We start from the raw sequence: 15,252 nt of genomic DNA on the forward strand, positions 1-15,252 counted from the left end.
GCCACGCCCACCGCGCCGACGTCTCTGCGCATGCTACGGGGGCCAGCTGTGGGGACTTTCCGCAGCGCTCAGTTCACAAGCGTACGTCGGAAGTGATAGTTGGGTCAGGCGTTCAAGGGTAGGTGTGAGAAGTGGCTCTTTCTCCTAAGCTTTCCAAAGAAGGCGTTTGCTCTGTATCCGTCTTCAGTGAGGTGGTAAATTTTCTAGTGCTGGGGTCGCTCACTCAGTTATCTCAGGCATGGGTCCCGTGTGGTGCAAAAGGTAGGTCCGGGTTCGAGGCCCCACAGCACTAATCGGGGTTTTAAAGTCCCGTTTATTTTCTCAGAGCCTGGCGCCGTCCTCGCCGTAGCTTCGCCTCCGTGAGTGGCGGGGTCATTCCCGGGAGGCGGGGACCTCCCGGTTCTGGAAGCGGGCTACTTGGGCGACACAGAGGGTCCCAGCGCGGTGACCCTCTTCTGAGACTTGACCTTTTTTTTCCGTTTGCGTTAAGGTAGGGTTTCTCAGCCTAGGCACTACTGACATTTGGGGCCAAATAATTCTGTTTTTTTGTTTTTTTTGTTTTTGTTTTTTGCGGGGAGGGGAGCAGTCCTGTGCTCTGTAGGGTGTTTATCTGCATCCCCTTCTTTCCCCCAGTTGTGACGACCAAAAATGTCTGCAGATTACCAGACATCCCCTCCCGGGGAACATCGTCGGGGGATAGGATTAGATTTAGGAGATACTCTGGGTTTTGGGAAAGTGATCCTTTTCAGAGCCGGCAGCAACGATGTCTTAGCTACGCGAACGAACTTGTGGCCGGGCTCGTCCGCTCTTCCAGACGCTCTCGTTCCTGTTCCAGCGTCTCGCTGGAGTCGGTCGTGGTCCAGGAGTCAGAGCCCGCCCGGGAGAAGGAGCAGGTCACGGTCTCGGTCCGGAAGGCGCCACCAGAGAAAGTACGGGCGCCACTCGCAGTCTTCCTCGCGTAAGGACATGCCTCTGAGCTTCTTGCCACTTTCTATCTGAAGTCTACCAGTTTGTAAACTCTTCTTTTGTATGCGCAGTGAACTCTTAACATTTTACTTTGATCTTATTTTATTTTTGACAGGTCTTAACAGAAATGAGGGAGGCTTTCTAGAAAAAGGAAGAGTATTAGGAAAAAGTACAGAATTAGAGAAGTGTAGACATGTCAAAAGAAAATGAGATAGATTAATTTGACCTGAAAGGTCAGTTGATACCAGCTCATAAAGGGTTTTTTGAAAGCCCAATTTGAGTTAATAGGCAATGGACTCCCCTTAAAATTCCTTTGCAGAGGAGAGGGAAATCATCTGAGCTGACCTTACAAATACTTTGGAATCAGTTACTAGGTTACACTGAAGTAGGATTAGACTATCGATCCGGACACCCCGAAGGTACTTCTGTGAAGATGTTGGCAAGAGGTGTTAGGAAGCATGGGGTCCTTACAGAGAGAACAGGATGACTCTTTGCACTGAATATTACAGGGAGGATCAGGTTTGGTGTGGAGAGTAGGTGTTGAAGTTAGCTTTGTACAAGCTGAATTTTTCAAACAGCTGGAGCCTCAGGTCTAGACCTTGGAGAAAAGACTAAAGAAGTGTGGGATCCATTGTTCAGAAACCCTTGAAGTAGATGCAAGAATAAAGAAAAAGGGGAGGGTTCAAGACAGCCTTAGGAATTGCCTACATTTTAGGAAGTGGAAGGAGGAACAGTTAAAGAAAATAAAGTGTGATCACAGAATAACAACTAAGGGAGTTCAGTGCCATGGTAGCCAAGGAAAGAAGAGCTTCAGAAAGAAGGCATTAAGATAAAAAGGATAAAAACAGAAAAGAACTTTTGGCAGTTTGGAGGCTATGGAAGATCAACTTTAAGAGAATGGTTCTATTAAAAGATTAATGGGGCTTCCCTGGTGGCGCAGTGGTTGAGAGTCCGCCTGGTGATGCAGGGGACACGGGTTTGTGCCCCGGTCTGGGAAGATCCCACATGCTGCGGAGCGGCTGGGCCCGTGAGCCATGGCCGCTGAGCCTGTGCATCCAGAGCCTGTGCTCCGCAATGGGAGAGGCCACAACAGTAAGAGGCCCGCATACCACAAAAAAAAAAAAAAAAGATTAATGAAAGAGATTTAAAGGTGTCTTATGGACCTTTTCACACACCATTGATTCCCTGATGTTCACCTTCCCCTGTGTTTAAACTGAAGACCCGTGGCGCCATGTGCCCTCCCTAGCTGAGCAGATATAAACAGGGTTCTAGTCATGGCTCCCCTGAGTAGCTGGGTGGCCTCATATTTGAAAAATAACTCTGAAAGGGCAGAGGCTTGGGAGAGAACACTCAATTTCCTTCTAGCTTCAGATGCCATGGTACAGAGGTAAAAAAGAAGTTCCATGTATATGAAGCTCAGATCTTATGGGAGAGATAAAAGACATAAACAGAAGAAACAATCAATAACCAGAGGAATCTATCATAAAATACAGGTATAGACAATTAGAGAATGAGGGCAACTCAAGCTACTAACAATGTGAGGTGTGAACCTTCCCTCATGGTAAACACAATACCAGAAATAATAAAAATAATACTCTTGTCTCCAATGAACAAGGAAGCTGTTAAAAGCTTTGGCTTTAGAGCTAGACACACCTGAGTTTAATGCCTGGCTTGGGTACAACTAGGTCCATAATACTGAACAAGTGATGTAACCTCTCCAAGCTGCAGTTTTCTCAGGTCTGTAGCACTACCTCTTTCACTGTGGGCTGTGATGAGAATTACACAAGTATGGAAAAGGTACTGGCATAGTTCCTGGTACCTAGGAAAAGCTCAAGTCATATTTGTTGAATGAATGAATATGAGCTAGTAATCTTAAGAGCTCTCTGGGGGAGGTAAGACCTTGGAATATATGTGAAATGCCAGGGGAGGAGGTGTCCCACAGACACTAATGGAGGGACAGTAAAGCAGGGTGGTTAAGGCATGGGCTTTGGAGGCACATCTGGGTTCAAATATCAGTTCTGTCACTTATAATACTATGACTGAGAAAATCACCTAATTCTAAACCTTGTGAACAGAAAAAAAAACTGAAGCAAAAATGTCAAACACCTTTTTTATTGCAATAAAATGTATGTGACATACATTTTAATCATTTTTAAGTATATGGTTTTGTGGCATTAAGTATATTCACATTGTGCAGCCGTCACCATAAGCCATCTCCATGGATACATGGATGTAAGTTACATTGTTGGGTTTTTTTTTTCCTTTTTAACTTGGATTTACAGAAAAAATGAACGGATAGTATAGAAGGTTTCATATTACACACCCCCCCACACAGTTTCCCTATGAACATTGTGCATTAGTGTGGTACATTTGGTATAATTAATGAACTGATATTAATGCATTATTATTACTGAAGTCCATAGTTTATACAGATTTCCTTAGCTTTTACCTAATGTCTTTTTTCTGTTCCAGGATCCCATCCAGGACAGCAAATTACATTTATGTCTCCTGGGGCTCCTCTTAACTGTGACAGTTTCTCAGACTTTCCTTGTTTCTGATGCACAGATTTGAGGAGTACTGGTCAGGAATATTGTAGGTGTTGGTTATTTTTTGTATGTAACATTTCATGATTAAAAATTACTAATCAGGGCGACTTCCCTCGTGGTCCAGTGGTTAAGAATCCATCTGCCAATGCAGGGGACACAGGTTCTATCCCTGGTTTGGGAAGATCCCATATGCTGTGGGGCAGCTAAGCCCGTGCACCACAACTACCAAGCCCGAGCTCTAGAACCCGTGCACCGCAACTACTGAGCCCGTGTGCTGCAACTACTGAAGCCTGCACACCTACAGCCCATGCTCCACAACAAGAGAAGCCACTGCAGTGAGAAGCCCACGCACCATAATGAAGAGTAGCCCCTCTGACCGCGTCTAGAGAAAAGACTGTGTGCAGCAACGAAGACCCAGCGCAGCCAAAAAAAAAAAAAAAGAACCTAAGAGTGGTGATCATTAAAAAAAAAAAAAAAAAGAAAAATTGCTAATCAGGGTCTTCCCTCGCAGTCCAGTGGTTAAGAATTCGTGCTTCCACTGCAGGGTGCACAGGTTCGATTCCTGGTTGGGGAACTAAGATCCTGCATGCCATATGGCACGACCAAAAAGAGAAAAAAATTACTAATCAATTGTGATAGCAATACCTGTTGGGCCTACCTTAAAACACACACACACACACACACACACACACACACACACACACACACACACACCACCTCCATGCTATCAATTTAGTGCAAGCCATCATCATTTCTCACTCTAATCACTGCAGTTGTCTCTCTGCTCTATATTGGGCCTCCATTCCCCCCATCTTTTCTCCACACAGCAGCCACAGAGGCTTTAAAATATAAATCAGCTTCTATTTCTTCTGGTCTCCAGATGCTTCAGTGGCATCTTTTCTTGTAGACTAAAATACACTACAGGATCCTTCATGCTCTCATCACTTAATCACTCTTCCCCCGGCTTACTCTGCTTTGTCACACTGGCTTCCTTGTAGCCCCTGAAACACACCGCACTCCTGCCCTAGGACCGTTGCACCTGTCCTTTACCTGGAACGTTCCTCCTCCGCACAGCCACAGGCTCACTCCTCCACTCTTTCTAGTCTCTGCTCAGATGTCACCTCTTCAGAGAGGCATTCCCTTGCACCTTAGCTTGCAGCCTGCCCCCAAGTTGTCCTCTTTCTCCTTAACTTTTTAAAAAAATTCAAAATATTACTACCTGACATTACATTCTATATCTTAATTTGTTTATTGTCTGTCTCTTCCATTAGAATACAAGTTTCACAAGGCCAAGCACTTAATACAATTTGTTTATTGCTGTGTCTTAGGCTCAAAGTTAACACTCAATAAATATTGGTTACATTAATTAGTCAATAAAATACTTTTTTTTTTTTTTACAAGGAAGTTGGTTGTCAGGTAAGGTGGTTCACAATCTGGGACTCCTGAACTCCTAGATATCTTTGAAGGTGGCAGTTTTCTGAATTTCTAAAGATCTGGTCAGACTATAAGTTACTTACAGGGGGATGGTTCATTAATGGATATATCTCCAGAATCTGGGATAATTCCTTGAATACACTGAGCACTCAATAGAGATACCTGTATTATAATTAATTGGAATGAAATTGGCAATGTGGCAAAGCAAAGTCTTTGTGATGGCAGCATATCTGAAAGGCAGAGGAATACTGAGAAAGTTTGTGTACGAGGACAATAATCACACATTAAAATTATATAATGTTTGTTAATAACACTTATGGACTGAATTGTGTCTCCGTGCCTCCCCTCTCCCCCTGTAGCCCTAACCCCATTATGACTATATTTGGAGATAGAGCCTTTAAGGAAGTCATTAAGATTAAATGAGGTCATAACAGCAGGGCCCTAATCTAATAGAACTAGTGTCCTTAAAAGAAGAGGAAGAGACAGGTGTGCAGAGAGAAAAGGCCATGTGAATACACAGTGAGAAGGCCACTATCTGCAAGCTAGGAAGAGGTCTCACAAAACCAACCCCTCTAGCACCTTGATCTTGGACTTCCAGCCTCCAGAACTGTAAACAAATAAATTTCTGTGGTTTTAAGCCACCTAGTCTGATTTCAGTCACTGTGAGTGGTATCATCTTAGAAGGTGAAGGACAATGAGGAAGACACCCCACCCCGTGTTTTGGGGGTGGCTTCAGATTCATTGTTTTATGTACTATATGGGAAGATATCTATGAGATTGTATTTCAGTTGTAAATACTCAATAGATTGGTTCTCTTTCATTCAAATAATGTTCATAATTTAAAAGTCCTGGAAAAATAAATTCACAGTCAAATTTTATATGTGCAACTACATTGATACAAGGGAAACCTCGGTAATTGGTTAGCTTGTTCATTTTTTTAAGTGTTATGGAAACATAAAGGACCTGGGTCTGTCAGAATTTTCATTAAAAACAATACTTTGGCCAAACCAAGATTCCCCACAGTAATAATCTACATACAGCCATATTCAGTGACTAAATTGTGTTTATGCTTTTCTTAAGCAATGGCGTTCATTTTGAGCATTTATCTAAACAAAATGCGACAAACAGCAATAGAAAAGACAAACGTAACCCTGGGCTGCATTTGCAATCAATGCACAGAGCTGTGGCATTAGCTTTTGGAAGAGTATTTAAACACTGCCACACAGTGTCCAGCTGTGTGTTCTGCCCTTGGTCTCAATGGAAGTCTGAATCACAAGCACTACCAGGTTCACAAGATTATTAATTCTGCAAAAACACCAAATGGACTTCAAAAAGGGAAGTATAAAAATCTTAAGACTCTAATAGTGTATCCTAGCTAAAATTCCATGAAGCACATGATTGTAGTTGTGACAAAGTGGTCTTTTTTTTTTTAACATCTTTATTGGAGTATAATTGCTTTACAATGGTGTGTTAGTTTCTGGTTTATAACATAGTGAATCAGCTATACATTTACATATATCCCCATATCTCCTCCCTCTTGCGTCTCCCTCCCACCCTCCCTATCCACCCCTCTAGGTGGTCACAAAGCACCAAGCTGATCTCCCTGTGCTATGCGGCTGCTTCCCACTACCTAGCTATTTTACATTTGGTAGTGTATATAAGTCCATGCCACTCTCTCACTTTGTCCCAGCTTACCCTTCTCCCTCCCCATGTCCACTACTGGGCATATACCCTGAGAAAACCATAATTCAAAAAGAGTCATGTACCAATAGCCAGGACATGGAAGCAACCTAAGTGTCCATCGACAGATGAATGGATAAAGAAGATGTGGCACATATATACAAAGTGGTCTTTATGAGCATGTTTACTGTTAAAAAAAAAAGTAGAAGCCCTGCCAGAAAGACTATATATAATGTATTGAACTTATTAATGTTTGAGCTTTTTATTTTACAAATTTCATAACATTTTCTAATTATCAGTGCTAATTTTATGTGATGGTACATAGGACCAAATTCTCTAAAAGAATTGGTTCAAATAAAAGTATATTTGGCTCAGGAATTCCCTGGCGGTTCAGTGTGGTTAGGACTCGCCACTTTCACTGATGTACTTCAAGTTAGGAATCATGTTTAATTGAGTTTTGTTTTTCCTGTAACTGGTAAAAAAGGATATATGGAGAAAATGCTTGTTGAATGAATTAATAAATGGATAATCAAGCACAGTTCAGAATTTTAGAAAGAAATTCCTAGAGATTACCAGATCCTACAGCTACCGTTTACTTCTAGTTTCCTCCTTTTCTGAAAATAACATGTAGATGGACAGATTCAAAACTAGTTGTCAGTTTAAAATCCTTCTTTTTTTTTTTTTTTTTTTTGCGATACGCGGGCTTCTCACTGTTGTGGCCTCTCCCGTTGCGGAGCACAGGCTCCGGACACGCAGGCTCAGTGGCCATGGCTCACGGGCCTAGCCGCTCCGCGGCATGTGGGATCTTCCCAGACCGGGGCACGAACCCGTGTCCCCTGCATCGGCAGGCGGACTCTCAACCTCTGCGCCACCAGGGAAGCCCTAAAATCCTTCTTTATTCAGCAACGTCATCCTCAAGAGAAATAAATGTACTAAAATGAAATCCTTGTTTAATCTAATTACCTTGATCAGAAAAATTGAACTAGGATGTGCTATTCTTTGCTCTTATGTGTTCTTTAATTTAAATAAAATCTGGCATAAAGCATTTCTCTTTGTGCATGCAACATAAACTCAGTATTAACTCACTTTATTTTTCATTCATTTAAATACTGAAAACCTCTATGGTAAGAGAAGGTCAGATGTTGGAGAAAAAAATAGTACTGACTGGTCTTCTTTTGAACTCATGATCACTAACTTCAAGTGATGCCTAGCTGTCTTACTCTATCTAGTCAATTTCATCCTAAAAGATTACATTGGACCTTCTTTCTCTTCAGATCTTTAATATCTCCTGCCCCTCCTCAATCTCAGCTGCTCATTTCACTGGGGTAAAAATCACAAAAGGATTTCCACAAGTGCTCACCACCAAGCTATCATCTTACCTTCATTTGTACTCCTGCTCTGCCTTCCCACCTGTTTTAGTCCATTGGGGCTGCTATAACAAAGTACCACAGACTGGGTGGCTTAAACAAAAGTTCATTTCTCACATTTCTGAAAGCTGGAAGTTCAAGAACAGGGTGCCAATATGGTCAGGTTCTGGTAAAGGGCTTCTTATTGGTTGCAGACTGCTGACTTCTTGCTGTGTCCTCACATGGTAGAAAAGATGAGGAATCTCTCCAGGGTTCCTTTTATAAGGGCACTAATCACAATCATGACGCCCCACCCTCATAACCTAATCACCCCCAAGGGCCCCACCTCCTAATTTAATCACCTTGGGGATTAGATTTCAATATATGAACTTGGGCACAAACATTCAGACCACAGCACTACCATACTGGGTAAACTGTGCTCCTATGTAAGGCCAACTCTTCCACTTGTCCTCTGGACCTACCCGCTCTCCTACTCAAGAACATGGCTCCACAACTGTACAATCTCTCTCCTACATAACCCATTTTCCCCTCTCTACTAGATTATTACCATAAGTATACAAACATGCTATAATATATCCCATCTTAAAATAAAAAAAACAAAAAAACCTTGATAGAACCACCCTCTCTAGCCACCAGCCCAATTCTTCACTTCTCTTTACAGCAAAACTCTCAAAATTTATATCCACTATGATGATTATAATTTTTTTTAAAGAAAAGTGTTGGCAAGGATGTAGAGAAATTAGAACCCTCATACATGCCTGGTAGGAATGTAAAATGGTGCCGTCACTGTGAAAAACAGTTTGACAGTCCCACAAAAAGTTAAACATAGTGTTATCAAATGACCCAGCAATTCCACTCCAGCAATGTACCCAAGAGAACCGAAGACATTTGTTCACACAAAAACTTGTACATGGATGTTCACAGCAGCATTATTCATAATAGCCAAAATATAGAAACAACCCAAATGTCCATCAGCCAGTGAATGGATAAACAAAGTGTGGTATATACATACAGTGGAATATCATTTAGCCATAAAAAGGGATGAAATATGGATGCATGCTACAACAAGGCTGAACTCTTAAAACATGCCAAGTGGAAGAAGCCACACACAAAAGACCACATGTTGTAGGATTCCTTTTATGTGAAATGTCCATAATAGGAAAATCCATAGAGACAGAAAGTAGATCAGTGGTTGCAAGGGACTGAAGGGAATGAGGCATGTTGCCAATGGGTAAGGAGTTTCTTTTTGGAGGGATGAAAAAGTTCTGGAATTAGTGGTTATGGTTACACAACCTTGTGAGTATACTAAAAACCACTTAGTTGTATACTTTAAAAGGATGAATGCTTTGCTGTGTACATTATACCTCAATTAAAAAACTCCTCTAATTTGCCCAAACCTACTATCTTGACATCCTCTTTTCTTATTTTTTTTTCTTGAGTCTGTTCCAATCTGGTTTTCATTCCCAGTAACCCATGGAAACTGCTATTGTCGATGTCAATTATGCCCTGTTGTTTTCTGTACTTTTAATCAAAACATTTTCACAGAATGTCAAGGAAAAATAGTTTAAAATTCCTTTAGTGAATGAATTTGTCCTCATGACAGAGGATTCTGAAAGTTATAGAAAGGAAGCTAAATGTGTTCATTATGGGCCGTATTTTATCGTTGCATTCTATAGTGCATAATAAGGTGTGAGATTATGCATTTTTATAGTATAGCTGACTGTTTTAGGTGTCTGTTTAAGGGGAGCATATGTTTGGGTTAAAAGCCTTTTGAACCCTATTCCCCAAATCCTGCAAGTATTTTCTTCCTTCCAATCAAGTAAAGCTATTTACCATCTCAGTGTATTCAGTCAGCTTTTGAAAGGTAGATTCAGTATTTCTGACAAACTAGGACCCTGCTGCTTGATAAGCAGATATTCACATTCATGGTTCCCCATAATCTGCCCCAATTCTACATCTCCAGCTTGATCTTCCAAAATTCTGCACCACAAACTCGTTGATCTAGCCAAGCTGGTATGTTTTCTGTCCCCAAATTATAAAATGGGCAATTCTATTTCTAACATTTTGCTAAGAACTTTGTTCCTGTCTAAAACATTTCCCTTCCTTTCCAGAATTCCCTGGCGGTCCAGTGGTTAGGATTTGGTGCTTTTACTGCCATGGGCCTGGGTTCGATCCCTGGTTGGGGAACTAAGATCCTGCAAGCCGCGCAGTGTGGCCAATAAATAAAATAAAATAAAATAAAATATTTCCTTCCTTTCCCTCTGCCTGCCCTTCAAGATTTATTTGAGAGTCTATGCCATTTGCTTATTCAGTAAACATCAACTTAGTGCCTTCCATATGCCATGTACTGTCTGGAATACTGGGGTACAATAAAAACAAGCCTGTCCTTATGTAGTTTATATTCTAGCAGGAAAATGACACATTACAAAATGAATTAAAACGTTATTACAGTTGTGATAAATGCTAAAAATATGAGGCACAGGAAAATAGGATAACCTATACTGGGAAAAATTGACTGGTCTGGGGGATCAGAAAGGCTTTCTCTCAGACATCATTGCTTTTTGGAAAGCAATATGGCAATATATTAAATCACACAAAAACTTTAACCCAGAAATCCCACTTTTGAGATTTTATCATATAACAGTAAAAGTACCAGTACTTAAAGTGGCTTAAAGTGTGACTCTGGCTCCTAGTAAAGTTGCAAGCATTATAACGTATAATATCCCACCAAGCCAGGCTGCCCAAGATGTCAAATCTCCAAGCCAGACTGGTGGACTGAGGAAAGCAAATGCAGGTAACCTTGTATGTCATTAAAAAATATTCAGGTGGTGTACTCATCATGAGATGCATAGAACATTCCAGAGAAATCAGATTTAGGTCCAATCGCATAATACAAAGTATCCAGCAACTGAAAGCTTGCTATAAGGTCCTGATGGAAGTCTCCCAGTAAAAGTTTATCCATTAATGGGGTTTGATGAAATGGTTGTTGAACATGGGGGCGATGGTTAGCTCTGGCTACCTGGAGCACATTTGTCTTATTGGCCAAACTGGCTGATGTGTATGGTCCTTTGCCTATGGGAGGCAAATTGCTGTGTGAGATCCTGTTCCATTGGTAAAACATCACAGTTGCATTGCATTGTACCTTGAAGCAAAGCTCACCTGTTGTTAGATTGAGGACAGAATAGTTTATCTTTACATAGGGCAAGACAAGTGCTGAGTCTCGTGAGATAATATCTGTGATTATTTGGTTGTTGAGCCAAGGTTGCAAAAATTGAGTATGGTCAAGTAAAGGCTGTGAGAAACTTGAGGGAGCAGGACACAGAGTAAATTGCATGACATATATCCTTTGAAAAGGAAGTCTCTTACAGAATCAATAGTGTAGCCTTGTGCAGTATTTCTCCATTTTCTATTCTGGACCCATTGACATTCTCGTTATTACATTACCTCTGACTGTGCCTTTACTGAAGTCAAATTCCTTGTGCAGGTCTTATAATCCACAGACGTACAGTTATGGTTCCTCTGATGTTCAGGTGGGTATGGCCGAGACGGCTCGTCTGACTGAAGAGCAGCGCTCTAGTGAGCAAAGGTGTGCACTGAAGAGTTATATTGCTGTGCAGAGTACAGCAATCCTCAAACAAGCAATACAGGTCGCCATTAGGCATGGACACAAATGTCACATTCTTAGTTAGGCAGAGGCACTGATCAGTCCTTATATTGTAATGACACCACCTTTGTGGGTTATTGGGAATGCTATTGACAGGTATGCATCTGGATTTGTGTGCTGTTTGCTTGCTTTTCCTGGCTTCTGATTAGACACCCGAAAGCCAAATGACATGGTGGTACAGGAGACTTCCTAACACCTCTCGATGGTGGCTGCAATGGGGACACGGTGGTCAGCTTCCATGGTGATACTGTAGATAACATCCTCCTGTCTTCATGGCAGGAAACAGCTGTGTCAAGATGCTGCATCGAGAGGTGCCTCCTGAGTAGCATTGCAAGCCTGGTATTTCCATGCCAAAGCTACCAACCCAAGAAAGAGTCATCTGGAGGGGCAGTAAGAATAACAGCCTAGGTATAGTGAGGCTCAGTGATCACAGGAGGTGGAGTGGCAAGCCCACATGGGCTGATGTTTGAATCAATGGCAGAAGTTACCTGGGACATCTTGGAAGACAGGAATGTCACATCAGACTGGAGTTTATTGATCTTTGTGTTAACCGCCTTGAATGCTGCACTGGCTGACTGTAGCTAATGATTCTAAGCAGCTCTAACAACAGAGGTGTCTCATCTCATCTCTGATCTAAGATCAATGAATATGTCTTCTGTGTCAGAATTCCTCTTTGCAGCTCTAACTCTCTAGATGAGCTCCATGGTTGCAAGTTCATCTTATCCCATCGTCTGAGAGAGCTAAGCTTACTTCCTGAGCTACTATCTCAGGTACCTTGGAGGTAACTCCTCCAGTAGTGCTGGAGTCTTCATTGCAAACAGCTGCTCCAAGTTGTTTACTGGACATGGCTCTGTTGACCTTGAAGCCATGTATTAAAAGCCAGTGGAGGAGCTCCACTCTGCAACTGTTCTTATGTTTTTGGAATCTGACTTTTGTTCTAAGGCATAGTTTTTAGTGGTGGAAAAACCGGATACCACATGAATGTCCATGAATAAGCAATAAGGGATAAAAGATTAATTTCTGGTTTTTCTAGACAATGGAATATTAGATAGCTGATTGGAAATAACTTAGATCTAAATGGTTTGTCTTAAAGGATACTGATTATAAGAACAAGTTTCAAATCAGTTTTAGAATGAGCCCATATTCATAAAAAATACCATATGCTTGTATATTTGAAAGAGTTTGAAAATGTTAACGTTGGTTACTTCTAAGTTATGAGGAAGAAGAATGGATTATTAGCTTTTACTTTATATATCTTCGGATTTCCTCACCTGTCACAAAATTAGCTGTTATTAAAATTAATGAAAGAATTTAATTTTGGTAGGGGAAAGGACTACTAAATTTTTCTTAACCTATCCTACACCATCTAATACAGTAAACATTCTATAAATATGTATGGAAGGAGATATGGGGGAGGAGGAACAGGTTAAAATGTTTCACAGTGCTAAAAAGATAACCCTTAAAGCATTAATGGTATAATGAAGCATTGCAGAACCTCTAAATGAACAGCAGGAGGGAGGAAGAAAGAGATACTTGATTAGGTTGGCAAAATAAAATGGGAAGAAGTGAAAAAAGCAAAGTATTATAAAATAAATAATAGGCACCAATGGAAAAGATAAGATCAATATTGCAGTTACTACAATAAATGTAAATGGGTTGAATTTACCTATCGAATGACAAAATCTTTCATACTGGGTGTAAACCCTCAGGTAGGTGTTATTCACCTAAGTAGATGTTTGTGTACCTTTCAAAATGCATAAAACAAAGTGAACCTTTAACAAAACATGATCTCGGGTGGCCTTGGCCTGCAGTGGCTTGCAGCAGGATTTTGGTTCCTGGCCAGAGATTGAGGTTGGGCAGCGGCAGTGAGAGCACTGAATCCTAACCACTAGACCACAAGGGACCAGTGGCCTGGGACAAGGCCCTGGCCCATCAGCTGTGTAGGAATGAATTTCCACGTGAAGACGGAAAGTAGCGAAGCAAGTAAACTGTTTATTAGGAGGAAAAAGACTACAGTATGTGCAAATAGATACATGGGCAGGCTCAGAATCTTACCCTCCTGGCAGTTTGAATCACTTTTATGGGGCATTTCCTCCAGGTTTCCTTTGACCAATCATCTTGCTTTGCCTGGTTCTGAGTCCGTATTTGGTACCTCTCACCATCCTCCCCTGTGTGTGTGTGTGTGTGTGTGTCTCTTGGCCAAGATGGATTCTAGTGAAGAGGCCTATGGGTAGTTGGCATCACTTACTATGAGGTGGCGCCCCCTCCCTTTTTGACCTCCAAGGAGCCTTTCTGTGCATATGTAGTCGGTGAAGTCTCCTTGACTTCAAGAATGAGGAATACGTGTTTTTTTTATCTCTTTTCTGGGCAGGGCCCAGCCTCCTCCATCATCCTGATTTTATGGAGTTTCTGCTATTATGGAGTTTCTGTCCATAGGGGAGAAACTGTTCAGCCTGGGGCTCATCTATCTCCTGCCTCAGAAGGATACTATTTGCAAGCCACAAGTACCATCAAAATATTTTAGAATACACCTAGCAAGACAAGTACAGGATGTGTATGGAAAAAAGCTACAAAACTTTGGTGAATGTATTAGTTTTCTATTGCTTCAGTAACAAAGAGCCACAGACTTAGTGGCTTAAATCAATCCCAACTTATTATCTTACAGTTCTGTAGGTGAGACGTCTCACTGAGGTAAACTCAAGGTGTCAACAGGGCAGCGAGTGCATTCTTTTCGTAAACCTAGGGGAGAATCCCCAGCACTGTTCCTTCAGGTGTTGGAGGAATTCACTTCTGAGGTCATAGGACTGAGATCTCTGTTTCCTTGGTGCTGCCAGCTGGGAGCCATCCTTAGCTCCTAGATGTCTCTCAGAGGTCCTTGTGGAGACCCCCACATTTCAGAAGCAGCAATAAAATGTGGAATTTTTCTCGTGCTTTTACTCTCTCAGGTGATTAGATTAGGCCCAACCTATATAATCCAGGATAAATGATTTTGTATCTACCTCCCAAGAAAGTAGCTTTTGTAAAAATGCCTGCAAAGCAGCATTGACTTGCAAAGCAGCTCATAGGACTAATTCTCCTTACATAAGTGGTTAGTTCATTCGATGAAAAATTATTTCAAGGAAATTGTCATGCTTTATTAACAACAATAAATATGTCTAAAATGTATCCTACTTATAAATCCTTGGATATAAAACAGTCACCATTGTTTAATCCTTAGCACCAAGAACACTGTCCTCAGAATAGACATCTCAGACGTCATTCTGAACCTTTAGACTAACTTAAAGGTCAGCTATGAGTGCCCTTTGCATTGTCTCCACCTTTCTGACTTTTCCTAGCCAAAACATGGGAGTGAAAAACATTTTCTAAGATAATGCATTGACAGGCATCCTGTGACGTCCCGGGGAAGGCGGCCCGCCGGCCGGACATGGGTCAGGAGGAAGTGGCTAAGAAGAGACCAGGGAGGCACAGCCCGAAGGGGAGGCAACGACCCAGTTAACATCGGCCAGGCACACAGTCCCAGAGTCCGGTGTAGCCGGCGCCAGGCCGCCTCCTTTTCACCCAGTTTCAGCCAAGAACACCAAAGAGCCACACACTG

The 15,252-nt window shown here is 41.7% G+C and overlaps 1 long non-coding RNA gene across 4 annotated transcripts; it reads left to right on the top strand.

The window, feature by feature from the left end:
• Positions 1-13: 13 nt before the first annotated feature.
• Positions 14-5,261, top strand: LOC136792655 (uncharacterized). Of its 4 annotated transcripts, none has more exons than XR_010836754.1 (3): positions 14-118; positions 836-958; positions 3,439-5,261. It is a non-coding gene; the product is annotated as an uncharacterized lncRNA (long non-coding RNA). The 4 variants fall into 4 exon arrangements; XR_010836753.1 differs by having other exon boundaries at positions 25-118; positions 815-958; XR_010836751.1 differs by having other exon boundaries at positions 55-261.
• Positions 5,262-15,252: the final 9,991 nt, after the last annotated feature.

Source organism: Kogia breviceps, chromosome 1, assembly GCF_026419965.1.
Source record: "Kogia breviceps isolate mKogBre1 chromosome 1, mKogBre1 haplotype 1, whole genome shotgun sequence".
Classification (NCBI taxonomy): Eukaryota; Metazoa; Chordata; class Mammalia; order Artiodactyla; family Physeteridae; genus Kogia; species Kogia breviceps.